This window comes from Protopterus annectens, chromosome 7.part0 (assembly GCF_019279795.1).
Source record: "Protopterus annectens isolate FY-2018-M chromosome 7.part0, PAN1.0, whole genome shotgun sequence".
In the NCBI taxonomy this organism is placed as follows: domain Eukaryota; kingdom Metazoa; phylum Chordata; order Ceratodontiformes; family Protopteridae; genus Protopterus; species Protopterus annectens.
The window spans coordinates 116,750,455-116,774,604 of NC_056739.1; the positions used below are offsets into that span (position 1 = coordinate 116,750,455).

Here is a 24,150-nt window from a genome sequence, read left to right on the forward strand (position 1 = left end):
CAGTGACATAACATATTGCTGATATTTGAGCATATGAAACTGGCAATTTAAAGCCCTTATAGCCAAGGTAGCAGAATTGTACATCTTTCCCCCCCCCCCCCATCTGTCCAGAGCCCTAGAATCCCTGTCAGAGGGTGTAGGGTTTTTTTTTTGCAGTGGAAGCCTTGATCCCTTTGGGGCCCTGAAAGATGGTTTCAGGGTCAGCAGCAGGGTTTTTTGAAAAGGAATTTATGAGAGTCGGGGACCCAGTAGTACCTGTCCGGCTTAACAGGAGCTGGAGGCAAGGAGTCAGGGGTCAGACTGGACTCAAAAAACATCTACAATGTCTAACAGGTGGAATAGCTAGGGGCCTGTGTTGTGGGAGTAAAAGGAAGTCTGAGCCTTTTCTTAGATTCTGAATAATCTTGGCTCTCCCAGTGGAAATGTTCACTCATGGTATGTAAGGTTTCTCCAAGAGTGTAATCCTCAGGAGAGGCTGAAGGGATAGATTCTTGAGCATCAAAATCCTCACAGGGAGAAAGAGTATTCCTGGTCAGAAGAAGAATCAGAAGAAATGGAAACCTGATCTGAAAATTCATATTCTGTCTCTTGCCTAGGCCTTTTATCAGGAGGGGGATGGGAACCCCTGATCAAAGTAATTAAGTCTTCAGCCATTTTGAGCATCTGTTTTTTTGGGCATGGAGGCCTGACCATGAGGCTGTTGTACTTGTTTCTTTGTCTTTAAAGTTGCCTTTGTAGCTGGAGTCGCTTTAATGTACAATTGAGAAGGTCTGAAAACACCCTCAGAAGCCAATGCCTGCTCAGCGGCTCTGGACCCATCTGAGGGAATTGTTTCCGAAGGTCCAATACCCTGAGCTTCCAGCGGCCTAGTTGACTCCACGTGGGAATCTGTAGCGGCCTGCGAGTCCAAAGTAGCGGGTGTCAGGGGCTGCAAAAGCGCCTCACTGAGAACCGGCAACTGGCTTAGAGGAAGCCTCGTCATGTTTTGGACCTTGGATGCCTGTCGTTTTCTTTGCATTTCTTGTGAATTCCGGTAGTCGGATGGCTATCCAACAGCATAGTGTAATTAAATCTTCTGCCAAAATAGCGAAATGCAAAATTGTACCGACGCTCAATAGTGCGCTGGTTAAATCTAGCACAAAACAGACAACTAGCAATGTCGCGGTCAGGGCCTAATGAAAGTCCTTATGAGGTATTTGCTTCCCACAACAAATACAATTATTAACTTTTTCTGACATCGGTCTGGAGCAAGAAAAAAGTTTTCCCCAACGGGGTACTTGGCTTTTAATGAAGACTTCGGATCTGAAATTCGAACACGAAAATCTCAGGAGTCGGCCAACTGGCACTTGCGAACTGCTTCTGCTTTGGGCACTGCGCGGCAAGAAAGACTGAAGAAAATGGCGTCAGCTGCATCTTTTATACCCCTGGCGCACTGACGTCAGGGAAGAGGCGACAGCAACAGACGCCGGACCTAGACTTTGGAACTCAGGCCGACTGAGGGCAGCCTGCCAGCAGGATAACCAAAGTGTAATGACTGCACCAGTGAAACACGAAGAACATCAAAGGACTTATTTTTTTGAGCTGGGATGCAGGATCTGAATTGCCTAGACATAGTAAAGCCTTGTCAGAATAAATTCTGGTGCTCTCCAAAAACGCAACTGCAAGAAAATGGAAATAAAAATCTAAACCAACTCTGCTTGCAGTTGTGAATATTGTAACAGAGATAAAAGAACGGAAAGTGGGATCTTTAGAAAAGGATAAGAGTAAATCATGTAGAAAAATGGAAATTGTGGGAATACATCAAGAGAAAAATGTTTTGGAGGAGGAATGACAGTTAGCAGAAGCAGGAATTGAACAATTTATGCAATGCTGCTTTGATTATATGATCAATAGCAATACATGTAACATATATAGTTTTAAATGTGAACTTGCTAATATGACTATTACTTATATAAATGTAAGTTTGCTTACGTCATAAATGATAATTCAATAAAGGTATTTAAAAAAAGAGCAAAGGATTGAAATAAATGAATCTAAGGTCATTGTTTTTTTTTTCCTGATCCCCACCCAGCTCTGGGTTGAGAGGATGTAGAAGAGGCCAAAGACACATTGAACTCCATAGCGGTCATGGACAAAACTGTAGCCAATGTCAGGAGCTGCAAAATTAACCTTGCCTAGTTCCAGCTAGGTTGGGGAGTTTGATACCACTAGTGTTGGCAGCCTCCTTAACTTCTTTCTCCTTGGGGTGCTTTTCCTTGCATTTCTTCAGGTCATCTGCCTGGAGACCACTGCATGACAGTGTGCCTAGGCCTATCACTACCTTCAGTTAAATATCTGTTCAGAGAGTTGGTCCTATGCCCAGCATCCCTATGGTTAAAATGGGCACAAAACTCAGTTCAGGTGTCATGCTCTAGGTTTAAACAGAACAAAAAACTTGTGTACTTACCATAAGTTGCATTTACCTGTTGAGGCTAAGTGCGCTAGCCGGTGTTACATATTTACTGCATTTTCCTGCTGTTTGTTGCAAAAAAAGAAAGAAAAACAAAAAAAAAAATTATCCCCGTTTCCCGCCTTTCCTGACCTAGAGTAGTCCAAATACAAGCGTTGCTGTATTCTGGACTTTTGGAAAGTTCCTGTGTTGCCCATTTCCTTTCTTGGATAAAGGGGGGCTTCTTTGTTAACCAGTGGCAGTGGGGAGCTTAAAGCAGCCTATCTATCCCTGTAGGAGTGTTCCCAGCACAAGAATCTGGTAGTCTATTGGCCGTTTTAGGCCAGTTTCTAGCTCTTTCAAGTCCCCCTGTATAAAACCCGCTTTGGCACATTTTTTGCGCTTGTTACTATTCAGCCAAGCTCCTAGTGGTCCTGCAGAGTGGTGCTAGCAGCAGAGAGGCTAAAAGAGCGACTGCTAACCTGATAAGTGTTTTTTTCCTGATACTACCTGGGTGACTGTCCGATCTAGCTAAACTGCAAGTATTTCTGCATTCTTGAACTGTTTTAAACGGTTTAAAGTTGTTTTTGCACCTGCACTTTTAAAGTCTGTCCTGTTTGTTGCATTTACCTGTTACTGTTGAGGCTACACACTCAACTGCACTAGCCTGTGTTACATATTTATTGCATTTTGCTGCTGTTTGTTGCAAAAAAAAAAAAAAAAAAAAAATTATCCTCGTTTCCCGTCTTTCCTGACCTAGAGTAGTCCAAATACAGGCTTTGCTGTATTCTGGACTTTTGGAAAGTTCCTGTGTTGCCCATTTCCTTTCTTGGATAAAGGGAGGCTTCTTTGTTCACCAGTGGCAGTGGGGAGCTTAGAGCAGCCTATCTATCCCTGGAGGAGTGTTCCCAGCACAAGAATCTGGTAGTCTATTGGCCGTTTTGGGCCAATTTCTAGCTCTTTCAAGCCCCCCCCTGTATAAAACGCGCTTTAGCATGGCTTTGCGCGATTTTGTGCATAGTGCAGCATCGGGCAATGCCGCTTAATTGTGTTTAAACCATTCTTGGCTCCACAAAGTCTGCTCTTCATTTTTTCCCTTAGAACTGATCTAGTTCTCATAATAAACACCCTATTCCTACACTAAACCCTGGCAATTGCTCACTAAAGCAATTATATAAGTCAGCACTAAAAAATTAAAAGCACTACACCCTCACAAACTCCCCTTGAGTACCTTGTTCCCCACTGGCCCTTTTTTCAATTATAAAGGAATTCCCAGTACTATTCTAGCATGTCCAAAGGTCAGTTGTCAATCTCCTCTCCGGTCCAGCTGGTGAATCTGGAATCTTGAGGCAATGTTACAACTGCCTCATGTACACAGACAACCCTCTCCTCCTCCCAACAAATTCCAACACATGTGAGAGATGCAACCATACAGCCAAACTGGAGGCTAAGCTCTCTCAACTCAGTACTGGCGTAACCAGTCAAGAGGAGAAGGAAACCACACTCACTACAATTCCAGTCTCACATAGATCTACCACGACAGCAAACCAAACACAAACACACAACAACATACTCGGAGGCTCTAAATAAAAATCTGCCTAAGCAGCAGAGACCTCCAAAGCAGACACCCAAGGAACTGCTACCCCAAAACAAAACACGTGCAACACATAGCTCACAAAGCCAGTGTGCCGAACAGTCACAGCCCTTAAGGCTAAACAACACACCTGATACACTTGTAATAGGTGACTATCGTCAGGCACACTGACGTCCCGCTCACCAGGCTGAACAAGAAGGTCATGGTGAGCTGCCTGTCGTGCGCTAGGATCCTCCACATAACACAAGCACTCAGGTCACTCCAAGGCAAGTACAAATATGACTCAGTCATTGTCCATGCTGGTGTGAATGACCTGAGATGTACCCCCCTGGACTACATGAAAAGAGACAGAGGAACTCTCTGAGCATGTAGCCCAGGCCGGTATGACCCTGACCTTGAGTAGCATCTTACCCTCACCAAGAATGATGCCACAATATGAAGGCAAGATGATCAATTTCAACAATTGGCTTAAGTATTGGTATCATTCAAAGGGGATCCAATGCCTGTCAGCCTGTGATGACATGCTCGACAAGCTACGATGCTTCGCTAGGGACGGCTTGCACCTGTCACTCCTGGGCTTTCAGATATTGGCAAAGGCTCTTGCCACCCCCATAGTGCCTTTTTTAGGCAAGGCTCAAAAGACAAACCCACCTCCATAGGTATCACAAGGGATAAGAAACCAAGAGTAATGCTACTCAATGCCAGAAGTCTAAACCTCAAGATGCACGCACTCGAAACACTCCCTAGCATGGAGAACATTGATATCTGTGCAGTAACAGAAACCTGGTTCAAGGCTCCCGAGAGCACCCCAGCACTACCAGGTTATACCTCATACCATGTTTTTCAGCCCCAAAACTTGGACCGAACCACAAAAGGAGGGGGGGTATCAATATTCGTCAAAGATACCCACACCTCCAGGTTGGTGGCACAGCACGAAGCATCAGAGACTATCCATGTGCAACAGTGGGTAAAACTGCCTTCCAGTTTATAGCCTGCTACAGACCACCCTTCCAAACCCATGAACCCCACTCGGCCTTCCTGAGAACACTGGAAAATATGAAGGTCTCTCCAAACACCATTATATTGGGTGACTTCAACTACCCAAACATAGACTGAGAGCATTACTCTAGCTCCAACACCCCAGCCCAAAGGTTCCTAGAATTTATAAACTCAAATGCTATGGAACAACTTGTTACCACTCCCACAAGAGGGGAAAACATGCTGGACCTGATCATCACCAACATGGGGACTCTATGCTCCAGACCAGAAGTGTATCCCTCACTGGTAAGATCAGACCATAAACTAATCTCACTAGATATTCACATCCCGACCCCAGCCCCTGCCCAGAAAACCACAGTGAAAAACTTCTCTAAAGCAAATTTCACACTCCTCAGAACCGAGGTGGAATCCTTCAAAGCCCCCAGGCCTGTGGAAAATACGGCCCAGACCGCAGAATCCTTTATAAATGCATTCTAAACACATTCAGGAATGCATGGATCATGCAATCCCAAACAAAACCAAGACCCAATCCTCCAAAGGCAGGCGTCCTGTCTGGTGGACCCCAGCCATAAACAAACTATACAATAGGAGGAGGAAGCTACATCATCATGATAGAGCAAAATCCCAAAAAGGGAAGGCATCTCTGATCAGTATTAGCAAAAAACTACAGGCACTCTATCGTCTAAGACCAGCTTTGAGAGAAAAAATGCACAGGACACTAAGGATAATCACAAGGCTTTCTTTAGTTATACGTTAGGAACCTGGGTGGGAATTCCCAGATATGCTCAGAATTAGTCCAAAATGACAAAAAATACACCGAACCCAGACATTGCCAACATCCTAGCTGACAGGTTCAGCGCAAACTTCTCCCCCCCTTCCCCACCAAAAGGGCAAATATCTATCCCAGCAGAGTGCTGCCCCCCTGACATCTCAGATGCTCAGGTAAGAGCCGTCCTCTCCAAAGCAAAACAGCATCAATGGGACCAGACAGTGTCCCGGGCTGCGTCCTACATGAACTCCAAGAAGAACTAAACCCAAACATAAAACTACTGTTCAATCTCAGCATTACTACAGGATATGTACCCAAAGAGTGGCGTACAGCAACAGTGGTCCCTCTCCACAAAGGTGGTGCCTCAACGGATCCTGGAAACTATCGCCCCATAAGCCTGACTAGCTTGGTCTGCAAAGCTATGGAAAGGATCATCATGGACTTCATAAATAAAGATATTTGGGACCTACAGACACTGGATCCTACCCAGTTCGGCTTTAAGGGCAGATCCTGCCTCTTAAACCTGGACGATTTCTTTGAAACAGTCACCAAGGCCATTGACGAGGGGAAGGTGGTCCACACAGCCTACCTGGACCTCGCAAAAGCCTTCGATACAATACCACACTCGGGCATTATAGATAAGCTCACCAGCTTAAATATAAACCCCTATGTCACTAGATGGGTTGCAAACTGGCTCAAGGACAGAACCCACATGGTTAGAATTGCTGGAGCCATGTCAGACTCCAAACCAGTTACAAGTGGCGTCCCACAAGGCTCAGTCCTGGCACCTCTCTTGTTCGGTATATATTTCTCAGAGGTACAGGCCAACACGGAAGGACTGTGGCTGACCAAGTTCGCAGATGACTGCAAACTGGGCGCCATAATAGACTCTCCAGCCGACACAAGCATCCCACAAAAGGGCCTCAGAGACAGACAACTGGTGCCAGAGCCATGGCCTCAAACTAAACGCCAAAAAGTGTATAGTTATCCCCTTTGGCAAAAACAAAGTGCCCACAAATTACCACATAAATGGTAATCCATTAAGTACGAAAGTAGTAATTAGGGATCTGGGGACCCAAGTTGATAGCAACCTCTCATTTGACAACCACGTGGCCAAAGTGGTTAGAAAACCATTTTATATAGCCCACCTAATCATGAAGGGATTCACATCTAGATCAGGGGAGGTCATCGTGCCTCTAACTCATCCCTCATCAGGCCCATAATTGAGTACAATGCCCCTTTTGGGATGTACCTTACCATACACCTGCAGCAAATGGAAAGACCCCAAAAGTACCTCACCAAGAGGATCAAAGGGCTCAAACAGATGCCATATGCTGCCCAGTTAAAGAAACTCCAGCTCTACTCAGTGGCATACCGCCTGCTCAGAGGCGATCTGTGCCTGACGTATAAAGCCATGTCCAACCCAGAATTAATGGACATGCTGCACCTCAGAAAATCCAAATCACATCGAGCTACGCGCTCGAGAGACTTGAACCTCAGCACTAAAATAGGACATGCTGGGGGGACAGATTCATAATCCAGAGGCTCCCTTCACTCTGGAATAAAATCCCAGTCCAGGTTAGGCAGAGTCCCTCATTGACTCTCAAGAGGAATCTTGATGAGTGGATGGGAGATCGTAGATTTACTCCGGGTATCACTTCTGTGTCACTGTTAGAGGCACAGTATACTAACCTCGAAAAAGGACATAGCAAAATTAATTTAAAATGGGTGGCGAAAGCCAAACACACTCTGTCTAGGCTTGTAAATGCCCAAGGGCAGATAGCCTAGTATGAACCTATAACTTGGCATCTGTATTATCCTATGTCACTATTCATCACTCTTGGGTCTTGGATCAGACAACTGATCCAAGTCGGCAACTTTACAGTCTATGCTAGAGCTCCTCCCACTCCCATGATCCCTTTCTGCACTCTAACCCCTCAGATCAAATTTGCCCTAAGCAAGAAAGCAGCTAAGGAAGACCTTGACCACCATAGGACATCTCCACGTCCTCTGGATCCTGCAGGACGGGGGACGGAGGGAGAGATAGTGATGAATAGTGACAGGTTAAATACAGATGCCAAGCTATGGTAACTACATAACTGTCTGATGTTATCCATGTCATTATTCCTCTCTCTTGGGTCAAAGTCCCCACCTATCCTAAATCGTGGGTGGCCTAATGGAAGGACATGCCGAAGAACTGTGGAGCAGAAGGAAGCCCTGTTCCTGGAGACAATGTCAAGTTTGTAGTGACTAACAAAAGTGTGAGAAGACCAGGTGGCTGCTGCATAAATGTAATCTATGGAATGATGGGCAAGATAGGCAGCTGACTTAGCCAATGACTAGTGGAATGAGCTCTGATTGGTTCTGGTAAGGAAAAGCCTTTGGATGAATAAGCAAAGGAAATGCACATCAAAATCCAACAGGAGACAGTTATTTTGGACACCACCTGACCCTTCCTATTGAGAGAATGCCATAAACAGCTGGTCAGACCTGCAGAAACTCTTTGTCCTTAGTAGAAACACAAAGCCTTTGGATGAATAAGCAAAGGAAATGCATATCAAAATCTAATGCGAGACAGTATTTTGGACACCGCCTGACCCTTCCTGTTAAGAAAAAATGCTACAAACAGCTGGTCAGACTTGCCGAAACTCTGTCCTATCTGAGCAGAAACGCAACTGACTACGCACATGTAGCGTATGCAAGAGATATTCCCCTTTAACAAAATTTGGGAAGACTGGCAATTGGACTGACTGGTTCAGATTTGTTTCTGTGGCAACCTTAAGCAGGAACAAAGGGTTAGGTTCAAAGAGCCAATCTGTCTATTAAAATCATGAAAGGCGGTTTTACAGAAAGAGCCTGCAATTTCAAAACTGCTTTAGCTGAAGTTATGGCTACTAGAAAAGCTATCTTCCATGACAAGAATTTGATATCAGACGTGGCAGCAAGCTCAGGTTGAGACTGCAACAAAAAAGAAAGATCCCAAGGAGGGGAAAGATCCTTGACAGGAGGTCGGAGCAGAAAAGAAACCCTCTTATAAAAGCTTTAGCCAAACGAGAGGATAAAGCAGATTCCTCACAAGCATGGAAGATGGAAATACCTCTCAACTGCACTTTGATAGTTGAGAAGCTAGCTCTGTCCTGAAACAGCAAAGACAAGAGCAGCAAGATACCTGAAATGGAAGCTGAAGCAGGATTGAGATTGCGCTTCTTAGCCCAGAGAGAAAACATTTCCACTTAACGGCATACATTTTTTCTAGTGGAAGCCTTCTGAGAGGCCAGGATACTGTTCTTAACAGGAGAAGGTAGCCTGGGGTGATTCAAGATTACTGAAAGTGGACAAACCATGCCGTCAGATAAAGCATGTGTAGGTTGGGAATTGGAAGCTGAGAGGGATGAGAAATTAGATCTAAAATGGGATGTAGTACCCAAACGGGGTACTTCAAATGAGACCACAGAAGGGGCAACCACACCTGCTGAGGCAAAAGGGGAGATGAGTATCAAACTGGCCTTGAGGTGACGGGCTTTCTGAAGTACTCTTGGAATGAGTGGCAAGGGAGAATAGGCATAAACGAGACCCAGGGGCCAACCGTCAACCAGATCCTTGGGGGACTTCCCATTTGGGGGAAATCAGGGCAAAATACCAGCTGCATTTGTGGTTGAGAAGGGTAGTAAACAGATCGCAGCTTGGCTGACCCCAGCGAAGGAAGAACTCTTTCGCCATAAAAGGCATCAAGGACCACTCGTGAGGACTCAACTGCCCTGACGAGTCTGTTCGTGAGTATGTTGTACTCTGGGAATGTGTTGTAATGAGAAAGCACCCAGAGGACATTGCCCTTCACACACACTCTTGGCCTCGCGACAAAGCAGACACGAATGTGTGCACCTAGCTTGTTGATGTACCAAATAGCAACCATGTTGTCCGTGTGAACTGCAATAGTACCCAGAGGGAGGCATTCTCACAAGGCTTGCAACGTGAGGAAGACTGCCCTCATCTCCAGGATGGTGATATGCAGTTTGGTCTCCGCTTTGGACAGTGTGCCTTGGACAGTCTTTCCCTGAAAAATGCCCACCCCACCCGAGAAGTGTCCATGGTCACTGTGATGCTGGGGGGAGGAAGAGAATCATCTGCCTGCTAGGAGGTCGGAAGACTGGATTCACCAAGGAGATGACGCCTGCACACTGGTGTGAGGTGGATTGGAAGTCAGGGAGGACCACTAGAGTCCATGGCAGAACCCTCCTACAGAACCTAGCAACGGCACTAGACAGACCGCCACCATGGACCTTAAGGCCTCAATAACAAGATGGGCCTGGGGATGAGACAGGTCAAGAAGACACTGAAAATGAGATCTGATGAGGTGTACCCGGTGAAGAGGGAGTGCTGCAATGTGACAATGTCCAACTGGATACCGATGAATTCCAGATTTTTGGGATGGAATCAGGTTTGATTTAGGGGAGATTCACTGTAATCCCTAACTGGTCGAATAGTTGGAGTAAATACCGAGAGGCAGCAGCCAGATAATGCTTCATGGGAGCAGTGAGGAGCCAATCGAAGTACGGAAACACCTGGAATCCCTGCAGTCTCAGGTGAGCTGTGACAGCTGCCATGCACTTGAACACCCGGGGGAGCTGTGGTGAAACCAAAGGGCAGGGTCCTGAAACTGGTAGTGATTTGCCCCTACTTTAAAGTGGATCTCTCTCCTGGAGTGCCTATTTTTATATGACAGTATGCATCCTGGAGATCTACAGAGCACATCCAATCGTCCTTATGCAACAGAGGCACGATGGACTGGACAGGGATTATCCAAAACTTAAGACTTCTTGAGAGAGACTGAGTTCTTTAAGGTCCAGAACTGGACGCAGGTCCCCCCCCATCTTCTTTGGCACCAAAGAAGCAAGAGTAAGTCCCGGATTCTCGTTGCCCTGGGGCAAGAGATGTCTCTCTTCCAAAAAAGCTTGAGCATTTCTTCTTGAGCTAGCTCCCTCTAATGGGGTGGTGCATCTCGGAGGTATCTCCTGATCATAGGAGAACTGACAAAAGGGAAAAGAATAACCCCTGGAAATGATGTTTAGCACCAAACGATCTTTTGTAATATTTGCCCAGGCCAAAAGATGCAAAGACAAACTGCCTCCAGGGCAGGACAGTGGGGCAGCGCTACAGGAGCACTGCCGGGGCTTCTCAGAGAAAAGTTCCCTGGAGCCCTGATTTTGCACACCCCTGTGGCGGTGTCTGCCATTGAACCCTCTCCCCCGATCTCTGGAGGAGAGTTTACCTTTGGTATCCTGGAAGGAGACTGCGACTTGTGAAACCACATTTTCCTGGCCCCTTGCTGCATCTTGGAAAAGGAGCATTGAGGGGTGGAAAACCAGATTCCCACAGCCGACAAGGTCTTACCTTCCTGCTCACTGTGGGGGAGTCTCTCTGACTGAAGGCGCAAAAAAGGGTAGAACCATCGAAGGGTGAATTGGTGAAAGATGCCTTAAAGGACTCCACAAATCTGCAAAGGCACAGCCAGGCATGATGCCGAATAGCGATGCCTGTACCGGCCGCTCGAGAAGCCCCTTCTGTCGCATTGGCAATCAGCGTCATCGAATTTTATCTAGTGAAGAAAGCGTGGAGTTTGGAGGACACCTTACTTAGTTCCCCAACAGGCAGTACCTCAGAAATGGATGTGGTAAGCTCACTGACCAGGTTGCTTTGAAGTCAGGTGAAACGTGCCAGGTAAAGTGCCTGCAGACCCAAATATAGTGGAGGCGAAAACCCGCTTCCCATGCGAGTCAGTTGCCCAGGACTCATGGTTGCAGGGATGGACAGACCTGCTCTGTTCCATTAGCTCTTTCTAGGTGGCGGCAGCTGCCATGATTGCATCAACTGGCATGCCTTTCGACCAGAACTGCTTGTCAGAAAAGTGACTGAGGAATTTGTCCACGTGTTAGGGAACAGGCTGCACAGTATCCAGTTCCTTCCATGCCCTGCTGGCGATACAGTCTACAAAGTTTGTCTGCATGGGGGGAACCCACGAGGAAGATGGTCCCGTCCCAAAAGCCTTCAGAAAGATGAGACTCCTCACAGGATGGAGGGAGGGAAGACCAACTGCCCTTAAGCTTAAGGATTTCTAAAAAGAGCCACTCCTGGAGGATTCAGAACAGACTAGCCCAAGTAGAGCAGCTCCCACCTGAAGGCTGGTTCGAGAGGGCTCACCTGGGACGGTCCCTGGAAGCCCAGGGAGGAAACTCTCTGGGAGAAAAAAGTTCACTCTACGACCTGGAAAGCTAAAGGACTGGATGATGTCCCATCCGCACTCCTGGCAGGAAGGCCTGCTTGGGAAGGACCACCACAGCAGGCCAGAACCTCTGGACCTCCGGATAGGACGTGACCCAAGCTGTTAATGGCCAAAGCACCAAGGGGAGTGAACTGGTCAGAGAAAACCAGTCCTGAACCCACACACCCAAGGACTCCGGGGTGACCAACCGGACCTGGGACTCCACCTGCCAAGGGGGAGGCAGAGCAGCAGCAGTCAGGGACTCAAGATGGGGCAGTGGCAAAGGTTCCCTGGGCCCCCCCCCCCCGTCTCCCTCCCCATGCGATCCATGGCTAGAAAATCTGAAACCAACCTGGTCGGACAAAGAGAAGTCAACAAGGGGGGGTAGGAGAGAGGTCCCTGGCCGGATGGGCAGGGGATGCAAGAAGCCTCAACTCAATCTGAGCCTTGAGAAAGGACCTCATTATCCTGGCCATAACGGAAGTAAGAGAGTAGGTGGAGGATGGGTGTCTAGATCCAGAGCACCTTCCTTCTAAACAATGAGACCTGTGCTTACAGGTGGAAGGTGACAGCCCCAAGCCAGAACCCAAGGGGGAATCCTCAATAACAGAGGGATCTAACACTGATCCTGGATTCAATCTGTTCAGATCCTCTGACAAAGTTGGATCAGAGAGCTTGGATCCTGCATGACTGATCCGAGGAAGTCGGATCCGCGGCTGGTCCTAATCCATCTGGATCCGAAGGCCTCGAACCTGAGACCTTGGAACCGGGAGTGGATTCCCACTACCTCGGATCAGAGGGCCTCTTAGCAGAAGCCCTGGGTCCATGAGAATTGTGGATCTTCGGATCCAAGGGCATTGGATAAGACGGAGTAGACGGCTGGGGTCAGATCCGAGGCACTAGGATCTGAAAGCCTTTTTTTTTTTTTTTGAGGAACACCCCAGAGGCAGAGGGGCCTTCCTTTGTGCTTTGAGGTTCAGGACTTGGCAGGGGACTAAGCCAAGGGGACCCCCTTGAACCAACTCTTTCAGAAGGAGCTTCGGCACTTGACCAAGGCCCTGGGGTTGAAGGCCACACAAATGTCACATTCAACCTCCAGGTGGTCAGAACCCAATCAAAGGCACTCCTCCTGAGAATCGGACACTGGCATCTTCCTACTACACAAGGAGCACCTTTTAAAACCAACATGCTCGTCGGACATGTTGGTGGCAAACTAAGCCAAAGGGACACACTAACAAGACTGAGAAACAGAGCCAGAAAAAAACAAAATGCAAGTCGACTACACTATCACAGGCACTAAAACTACTCTAGCACAACTCTAATCTACAGCAACAAAAAAAAAAAAAAAAACTATACTTTAAACAAAAATAAACTGTAAGGGCACCAAAAACAAAGAATATAAAACGGGAGGGGAGAGACTACCACTACAGATACAGAAAAACTAAACAAGAAACTACCACTAGAAAAGCCAAAATAGAAGAATATTGTTGAAATTAACACTACTTATCCAACAGGAACTTAAGCATAAGAATCCATGTCTGATGCTGAGCGCGGCAAGCGAGATCCGAGGAGTTAGAGGGCAGCAAGGGATCATGGGAGTGGGAGGAGCTCGAGCCTAGAAACTGTAAAGTTGCAGGATGGCTCGGATCCGATGTTGGAGCCAAGACCCAAGAGTGACTAACAGTGACATGCATAACATCAGATCAGTAGAAATGAAAGTCTTTATGCAGAATTTGCCTTCTACATATCAGATCAGTAGGAATGAAAGCCTTTGTGCAGAATTTGCCTTTTACATAAAAGGTAGCTGTTAACAGACTATAAGCATAGGCAGATACAAGGAAAAAAAATTAAGAAAATGTTACTCAATGGGATACTTGGCTTAAATGACCTCTGTTCTTCGGACCTGACTGAAGGACCGACAATGCAACTACATAAAAGTTGGGGCAGAGGGTTAAGGTTGTGACCTGTAGTCTGAATTAGATTTGGACTCCAACAGCCCTTATTTGCCTACGTCACCTTGAGCACTTCACCAGACACTACTCCCAGTTCACCCCCGAAAAGATACTGTGTTCAATTGGCCTATTTGGTTAACAAAGGGGTACAACTGACAGCATTATACATCAGTCTGAAATGGCAGGAAAAAAACTAAAGATGGCATCAGCTGAAGAATCCTTTGCACCACTGATGTTGTCTAGGGAGGGCATCTGCCAGCTGGCGGATGGTGAAATTCTTTAGTATTTGGCCTGAATTCCCAAGTTATAGTACTGCAGCAGAGACTACAATGATCAGTGGTGACATGCTGGTAACAACTTAAACCCAGGCCTCTGATGAAATGGGATTCTTATGTCTAGAATGACTTTCCTGGTGAACCAATGGACAATCTAAATACATTACACTGCTTAAGTAATCTGGCAACAGACTTGTGCACCATCTGTAAACAATTCAGTTCTGTGTTGGGAAATGTCAAGTAAAGAGCAGTACAAAAATCCAAACTGGAGACCAAGGCATGAACTACCACCTCAAGTGTAGCCTAAGACAGAAATTGCTTAGCTCTGAAAATACTTCACAGATGGAAACAGGATGACTTCCCAGCTGCTGACACTGTCCCAAACTGTCAACCTATGATTCAATGTAATGACTAGTTTGCGAACTCTCCAAGTCAACCTTATTTCAATCATATAAAAATGAAGCTAAAAACTGTGAGGTGTAATGGAATCCTTCAAAGCTGCATGAAATGCCACATGCCCTGTTTTGGCAGTGTTCAGTTTTAACAGATTACATGAAAACCAAGAATGGATGGCTTAGACAGTCAGGGAATTTACACTTACTAGCTCATCTTGTACTAAAGACAGGTACAACTTTGGTGTCAACTACGTAACTATTGTATGCCAATCCATTCGCGCTAATAAAATCTCCTAACTACAATACATAAACCATAAAGGGCCCTAAAATAGGGCCATGTGGAACTCCACATTCCACAGGATAAAATGAAGATGAATTAAATTCATAATAAACCTTTTGAAAATGGCCAGTGGGAGAGAGAACATGTAAACCACCCCATCATGGGGGAGAGACTACAGTAAAATTTTAACCACCGGATCAGACCTCTATGGTCAACCGTATAAAATGCTAACAATGAAGGACTAACACTGAATAGTACCATTGGTCCTTGGCCATAAGACAGAACAAGAGCAGTTTCTGTACTATGGCCAAGTGCTAAATGCAGACTAAAATGGGTACATTAGCCAACTGACTATAAGGTGGTTCTGAAACTGCTTACAACCTTCTCATCTTTCATAGAAATAGAAGAGCAGTAAATTTCAAGAAGGCTAAGCTTAAAGTGCAACCTAGTTTGTGTGTTGGCAGAGATCCTGACCAGAGCAAACCCAGCGCTTTTCATTATATAAGCTATATTCTTGGGCAAGACCCACTGATCAACAGCAGAGTCAAAAAGTCAGTCAGTAAACTCTTGTAGAAATGTCCTGGCACAACTGGCTGGATGGCACAAAGGGAGAAGTTAGCTTGCTTCTGCAAATAAAAAATGTTCAGAAGAGTTTTATCTCCCAAGAGGAGACCTTAGTCAGCCAAGGTCCAGGACCAGCGCAAACAGCAACCCTACGTCCAAGCCTTGCCTTCCCAGGGACCTGCAATACAATAAACCCAGGCGGAATGGGAGAGGCCAAATTAGCATCCAACCATGTCTCAGTAATGAATTCAAGGTGAACTTCCTGTAACAGGCCTGACACAATCCCAGTCTTGTTATGGACTGACCCTTGGGCATTAGGTTATATTCCCCAAGAAGGGTCACAGGAAAATAGGTCCTAGATACCTGCTGTTGACTGAAAAATGGAACCCAGAGTATTTTAAGATTAAACTTTTTTTTTTTTTTTTTTTTTTTTAACTCATGGAGGTAGTAATGAATCCAAGAACCCACCAAAGGATCGCACACAGGAGTAAAGAATAGTTGTGTAAAATCTTACCATAACCATAGATGTCCTCCTCCTCCATGTTACAGTTTTCTTGTTGTGGAGATTTCCTGCCCTCAGCCAACTCGTACGTCAGGTCCTATACAAAAGCTTCAGCTTGGCTGTTGAAGCTGCATGGGATGTCACACGTAGGGCCCATAAACCAGGGGCCTTAAAATGTGATGTCAGCACGTACAATCCTCAGAACTTGAAGCTCAGCAGGTGGAGTAGAAGGCCCAGGAGGAGGAGATGCCAGTGGTGTCAGGCATGGGACCCTGGGGTCTCTGTAGTATATATAGGTCCAGGGTGAAAGGTGTATGGGATTAGGACCTATAGATCTTTCTGTAGTATATATAGGTCCAGGGTGAAAGGTGTATGGGATTAGGACCTATAGAAATGCTGGGACAAAAGGAGAATGGATGAGGGGGTTATTGGCGGGTGGGAAGGAATACTGCAACATGGAAAAGGACATTTACAGTCATGGTAACATTTTACACAACTATTCTATGTCCTCCTATTCATATGTTGCAGTATTCTTGTTGTGGGAAAGTACCACAGCTTAGCTGGAAGAAAGGGTGGCAGATGCAGAAGAAGATTCTACAAAGCCCTGTAGGACTGCCCTGGCAACTCCTGCACGTACTCGAGAGACCTGGTCTAACTTGTAGTGCTTGGTGAAAGTGTGGACAGTGGACCATGTGAAGACATGTTCAGACCTTTTAGGAAAGCCTTGGAAGTGGCCAATGCCCTGGTGGAATGGGCTTTCACTCCGACTGGGGGATTTTTCCCATGGTGGGAGTAGCAAAGACAGATGAGTTTCCTGATCCAATATGCAATGGTTTGTTTGGAGAGTGCCTTGCCCAATGCTCTGGGATGGAAGGAAGAGTACAGTGTACACTTATCATAAATGTAGATGTTAGAGTGTAATCAATGCTGCAGTCATCACATTTGGGTTATCTGCTTGTGGTAGCCCTCAGTCGGCCAGATTACCAAAGTCTGGGGTCCTACGTCGGCCGCGGTCTTCTTCCATGACGTCAGGTAGTAGGGGTATAAAGCATGCAGCCGCCATTACATGAGTTTTTCTTGCCCCAGATGTCAGGTGCCCCCATAATGGGAAGCAATTATATACAAGGTTACACCTCCAACAAAAAAGCAAATACACCAAAAAGCTTTAAGCATAGTAAGCAAGAATAGAGGTATACAGTCAACAGAAGTCAGGGGGCAGGAGGGAGGGTAAATTACAGTTGTGTACACTTACCATAAATGTAGACGTTCGAGTGTATTCACTGCTGCAGTCATTACATTTGGGTAATCTGCTGGCATGTTGCCCTCAGTTGGTCTAATTAAAGTCTTGGGTCCTGCATCTGTTGCTGTCCCTTCTTCCATGACGTCAGGTCATCAGGGGTATAAAACATGCAGCCGTCATTACATCAGTTTTTCTTGCCCCAGATGTCAGGTGCCCCCCAAACGGGGAACAAATCAAATTAAAAAACACAAAATTATACCTCCAACCAAAAGCAAATACGCCAAAAAGGCTTTTAAGCATAGTAAAGGAAAGTAGAGGTATAGCCAGAGAAAAGTAGGGGGCTGGAGGGAGGGTAACCAGGACTGCAACAGTGAATACACTCTAACATATACATTTATGGTAAGTGTACACAACTGTACTATGTTCTTTGTGTTTCACTGCTGCAGTCATTACATTTGAGTAGAATCCCAAAGCTATGGATGGGAGGATGGAACTAAACACAGCATTAGGAGCAGCTATGAGGCCCTGCAGGACTGTAGTGGCAAAGCCTGCCCTGGATTTAGAGAAGCGAGGTAAATGATAATGCTTTGTGAACGTATGAACTGAGCTCCAAGTAGCAGCTTCTAGAATGTCTCTGGTAGGGACCCCTCTGAGAAAAGCTGTTGAAGTAGAGGCAGCCCTGGTGGAATGGGATCTGATCCCCTTGGGCACAGGTTTACCATGGTGCAAGTAGCAGAAAAGTGCAGTTGTGTATCTACCATAAATGTAGATTAGTGTATTCACTGTTGCAGTCATTACACTTGAGTTATTCTGCTGGCAGGCTACCCACAAATCGGCCTGAATTCCAAAGTCCTGGTCCAGCGTTGGCTGCTGTCGCCTCTTCCCTGACGTCAGTGCACCAGGGGTATAAAAGATGCAGCCAACGCCATTTTCTTCAGTTTTTCTTGCCCCAGATGTCAGGTGCCCCCCAAAGGGTAGGCTAAGAAATTATGCCAATAAAAGAGCATGCACTAAAATAAAACCATCTTCATCTACAAGCAAATACACCACATAGGTTGTATAGAAGAGAAGTACAGACAAGTCCCAGCAAAGAAAGGGGGATGGTGGGTGGGTAACCTGGACTGCAACACTGAATACACTCTAACATCTACATTTATGGTAGGTACACAACTGTACTATGTTCACAGTGTTTCACTGTTGCAGTCATTACACTTGGGTTGAATCCCAAAGCTGAGGTTGGGTGGCTGGGCCTAAATAGAGTTAGGAGAGGCTATGAGGCCCTGAAAAACTGCAGTGGCGAAGCCTGCTCTGGATTTAGAGTAAAGAGGCAAGTGTTGGTGCTTTGTAAAAGTGTGCACTGAAGTCCAAGTTGCAGCCTCCAAAATGTCCTTGGTAGGTACTCCTCTGAGGAAGGCTGCTGAAGTAGCTGCTGCTCTGGTTGAGTGTGGCCTGATGCCCTTAGGCACTGATTTGCCATGTTGAGAACAGCAGAAACGAATGCAGTGGGCTATCCATTTGGAAATAGTCTGCTTTGAGATAGCTTTTCCTTGAGATCCTGCAGCATATGCCACTAAGAGTTGCTCAGACTTTCTGAAAGCTTTAGTTTTGTCCAAGTAGAAGTGTAGCTGTCTGTGTATGTCCAAAGAATGTAGAAGTTTCTCCCCCTTATTCTGTGGGTTTGGATAAAAGGTAGGCAAGTGAATAGTTTGATTAAGAGCCACACTGGACACTACCTTAGGCATAAATGTTGGGTTTGTCCTCAGAAACCCTGTCCGCATGGAAAATTATGAAAGGCTCAACTGCCATTAGTCCCTGTAACTCTGAGACTCTTCTTGCTGAAGTTATTGCTAAGAGCAGAGCTGTTTTCCATAAGAATTTTATTTCAGCTGCATTGGCTGGCTCAAAAGGAGGCGGCGTGAGTTTTTCCAAGACAAAGTTGAGGTCCCATGCAGGTATTGGTGCTCTTCTCGGGGGTCTTATGTTTTTGGCCCCTCTGAGGTACTGCCTTAGTAGTGGATGTGAAAAAATAGGTGGGTCCGTGTTGTAATGAGCTGAAATGGCAGAAGCATGGATCTTAATGGATAAAAAGGATAGGCCTTTGTCCAGCATCTCAGTTAGGTATTGTAAAATCTGAGGAATACTTGGTACACGCATGTCAATTCCTTGAGCCTGGTTCCAAGCACAGACTCTCTTCCACTTTTCTGCATATGATTTTCTGGTGCTGGGCCTCCAGAATAACGTCCATAACTGCTTTGGAGAGAGGTGTGTTCTGAATGGTTACATTATCCGCCATGCAGCCAGATTTAGGGTTCTGAGTTGGCTGTGCAGTATCTGATTGCTTTGTTGGGTCAGTAAATGAGGAATTTGAGGCAATGTCCAGGCTGGGCCTAGAGACAAGCTCCTTAGGATTGGGTACCACTGCTGGCGAGGCCAGTCTGGGGCAATCAGGATCATTTTTGGCATCTCTTGTCTGACCTTTAGGAGTACCTTGGGGAGGAGCGGCCGTGGAGGAATGACATGTACTGTAAGGTTTTTCCAGCCGAATGATAGAGCATCCACTTTCCATGCTAGCTTGTGATAAGTTGTTGTGCAAAATCTCTGTAGTTGGCAGTTGTGAGGGGAGGCAAACAGATTATGTCTGGGCATCCCCATTTCCTTGTTATAATGCTGAAGATTTGTGGATCTAGTTTCCACTCGTGAGGATCCATGAGGTTTCTGCTTAGTCTGCCAGAGTATTGGTCTTTCCTGGCAGGAATTGTGCTTGCAGGTGTACTTGGTAAGTCAATGCTGTGTTCCACAAAATCATGGCTTGTCTGCAGAGGGGGTAGGAATGCGTGCCTCCCTGCTTGTTTATGTATCACATGACTGTTATATTGTCCTCCTTTATCAGCAGTTGTCCTGGATGAAGCAGATCCTTGAAAGCTGTCAGGGCATTCTGGACAACCAGCATTTCTTTTAGATTGATATGAAGATGCATTTGGTTTGTGGGCCATGTGCCCTGAATACATTTTCCTGCCATGTGGGCCCCCCAGGCATAATCTGATGCATCTGTTGCTATTGTCTGCCTGGCAGTGGGTAAAGTGAAAGGCTGTCCCTTGTTGTGGTGACAGGCCTGTGCCCATCGAAACTCCTGTTGCAGGCAGGGAATGAGGGTAATTAGTTTTTCCAGGCTGTGGCAATGTTGAGTCCAAACACTTTTTAGATACCATTGTAGTTTCCTCATATGCAGTCTTGTGTATGGAATTAACAGAATGCAGGATGGCATGAAGCCCAAAGCCTGCAGAATTTTTCTTGCCAACATTTCGAAGTAAGAAGTCAGTTGCCTTTGTTTGTCTGGCGTGAGATAAGCCACCTGGCAGTTGTATTTAAGATTGCACCCAGGAATATTATCTCTTGAGAGGGTACAAGCTTTTTCTTTTCGTTTACTGTGTACCCTAGGCAAATTAGCAATCTTTTTACAAACGCCAGATGCTTTAGTAGAATGTCCTTGTTCTCTGCTTGAATAAGGCAGTCGTCCAAGTAGGGATATATTTGAATTCCTCTGTCTGCAAAAAGCAATTACTGGTGCCAGGCATTTTGTGAAGACCCTGGGTGCAGTAGATAAGCCAAAGGACAGTGCAGAGACTTGGTAGTGCATTGAGCCAGCTATGAATCTGAGGTATCTTCTGCAAGACTGTCTGATTGGGACATGCAGGTATGCCTCTTAGGTCCAAGGTTACAAAACAAGCCTTCTTGCCCAGCATGGGCAGAAGCTTCTGCAGTCTCAACATTTTGAATTTTGGAACGTCCAGAAAAGTGTTTAGAATAGACAGGTCCAGTATTGGTATCCAAGCTTTGTCCTTTCTGGGTACCAAGAAAAGTCGTGAGTAAAATCCTTGTCCCTGCTCCTGCAGTGGTACTCGCTGAATGGCCCTCATGTCCATGAGGGATGAAACTTGCTTTTGTGCCTCCTCTGCCCATTGTGTGGCAGGTCTGGCATGCCTTTTACCTTTGGCAGGGTGTGAAAGTGGAACCTGTAACCCTGAGACGCTATATTCAAGACCCACTTTGTCCTGGGTGATCATGTGCCAGTTTTGTGAAAAAAGTGCTAGTTTTCCCCCCAAGGGAGCTTCCAAAAGATAAGTGCTTGGTACTGGTAGAGGAAAGTCATTGGGACAGTTTCCTATAAGGTTGAGATTTGTCTTCTCCGTTTTTGGAAGTAGAAGCACCCCATTGTTTAGGCCTGTATGAGCCTTGGGGCTGGGATCTGCCTCTAGGGCATCTGTATCGGCCTCTTTGTGGCCCGACACTGGAAAGGACCAATTTTTTGAAGGCCAGTTCCTGCTAAATCTGGGTGGCTGTACCTGTAAGAAATCCTTAACTGTCTGCATAGATTTCGCTTTATCCTCCATTTTCTTCAACACCTCTTCTGCCTTAACACAAAGTATCATGCTGTAATGGAGCATCTAATAATTTTGCTTTAACATGATCAGGCAGAGTCTGTTCCTTTAACCAAGCATGCCTCCTAATCACAGAACCCGTTACAGCGGCCCTACAAGAGGCCTCCAAAGAATCAAAGTATGTTTTCCCACTTGTTCAGCTGCATGCAATAAATCCTGCATTTCCTTGTTTTCTGGACATTCAGAGCTAGTCAACCGTTTCTGTCTTAATAGTGACTAAGTATTGCTGATATTTAAGCATATGAAATTGACAATTTTAAGCCCTTACAGCCAAAGTAGCAGAAGTGTAAACTTTTTCCCCCATCTGTCCAGTGCCCTTGAATCTCTATCAGAGGGAACAGGGTTTTTAGCAGTGAAAGCCTTGACTCCCTTAGGACCCTGAGATATGGTTTCTGGGTCAGCAGCAGGGTTTTTGTATAGAAATTTATGGGAATCTGGGACCCTGTAGTATCTGTCTGGCTTAACCGGTGCAGGGGGTATAGAGTCTGGAGACAGGCCGGACTCTGAAAAACATCTACAATGTCCAGAACAGGGGGAATAGCAAGGGGCCTGTGCTGAGGAAGTAAATCTGAGCCTTTTCTTGGATTTTGAATAATCCTGGCACTCCCAATGAAAGTGCTCCCTCATGGTATGCAGGGTTTCCCCAAAGGAATAATCTTCAGGAGGAGAAGCTGAAGGAATAGATTCTTCAGCATCAGAATCCTCATAGGGAGGAAGAGAGTATTCCTGATCAGAGGAGGAAACAAGAGGAAATGGACACCTGATCTGAAGATTCATATTCTGCCTCTTGCCTAGGCTTCTTATCAGGAGGGGGATGGGAACCCCTGATCAAAGTAAGAAGGTCTTCGGACATTTTAAGCATCTGTTTTTTAGGCATGGAAGTCTGTCCTGGAGAATGCTGTACTTGTTTGTCTTTAGAGCTGCTTTAGTCTTTGGCTTTGAAGCTGAAGATGGTTTCACATATAATTGTGTAGGTCTGAAAACACCCTCAGAAGCCGATGCCTGCACAGCGACTCCGGACCCATCTGAGGGAATAGTTTCCGAGGATCCCATACCTTGAGTTTCCAGAGGCCCAGTCGGCTCCAAGTGGGAGCCTCGTCGTCGGTTTTGAACCTCGGATGCCTGTCCTTGCTTTGTCCTTGTGTTTTTTTATAAACTTCGGTCGTCAGCTGTTCTGCCGGCATTGTATAATTGAATCTTCGGCCTAAGTAATGAAAGGCAAAATCGTACCGACGCTTAATAGTGCGTTGGTTGAATCTAGCACAAAACCGACAACAAGCAACGTCGTGGTCAGGGCCTAGGCAAGGAATACAGTAAGAGTGAAAATCCTTATGAGGTATTTGCTTCCCACAAGAAATACAATTGTTAACTTTTTCTGACATCAGTCTGGAGCAAGAAAAAAGTTTCCTAACGGGGTACTTAGCTTTAATGAAGACTTCGGATCTGAAATTCGATTTTGAAAATCTCAGGAGTCGGCCGACCGGCACTTGCGAACTGCTTTTGCTTCGGGCACCGCGCGGCAAGAAAGACTGAAGAAAATGGCGTCGGCTGCATCTTTTATACCCCTGGCACAGTGACGTCAGGGGAAGAGGCGACAGCAACAGACGCCGGACCAGGACTTTGGAATTCAGGCCGACTGCGGGTAGCCTGCCAGCAGGATAACCCAAGTGTAATGACTGCAACAGTGAAACACGAACATCTAATGCAATGTCTTATCCATAGTCTGCTTTGATATAGCCTTCCCCTCTGATCCTGCAGCAAATGTTACCAGCAGTTGCTCAGACTTAGAGATTTTTGTCCTGTTTAAGTAGAATCTTAGTTGTCTGTATACATCCAATGAATGCAGAATCCGCTACCCCTTGTTCTGCGGATGTGGGAAAAAAGTTGGCAGGTGAATGGTCTGGTTAAGAGCCACACTGGATACCACCTTAGGCATAAAAGGACTGGTCCTGAGGGCCACCCTGACTGGGTAAAAAATAATGAAAGGCTCCACTGCCATGAGAGCCTATAGTTCTGAAACCATTCTAGCTGAAGTGACTGCCAAAAGAAAAGCAGTCTTCCAAGAAAGAAATTTTATATCCGCAGTAGCTGCTGGTTCAAAAGGAGGCAGGGTGAGTTTTTCCAGCACAAAATTGAGGTCCCATGCAGGAGTTGGCACTCTCCTGGAAGGCCTTAAATTTTTGGCCCCTCTGAGATGCTGTTTTAGCAGTGGATGAGAAAAGAGAGGAGGCTCTGTTATAATGAGCCGAGATGGCAGAGGCATGGATTTTTACTGAAGAAAATGATAGGCCCTCATCAAGCATCTCAGTTAAGTATCGCAAAATCTGAGGAATATTGGGCTTTGCTGCGTCTATTCCTTGTGCTTGGTTCCAAGCACAGAATATTCCATTTATCAGCATAAGATTTTCTAGTACTAGGCCTTCTGGCTTCCAAAATGACATCCATTACAGGTTT

The 24,150-nt window shown here is 46.0% G+C and overlaps 1 protein-coding gene across 1 annotated transcript in view; it reads right to left on the minus strand.

Annotated features, from left to right (window-relative positions):
- NUDT3 (nudix hydrolase 3) overlaps positions 1 to 24,150 on the minus strand; it is a 578,627-nt gene that overhangs the window by 144,040 nt on the left and 410,437 nt on the right. The window lies entirely within an intron of this gene.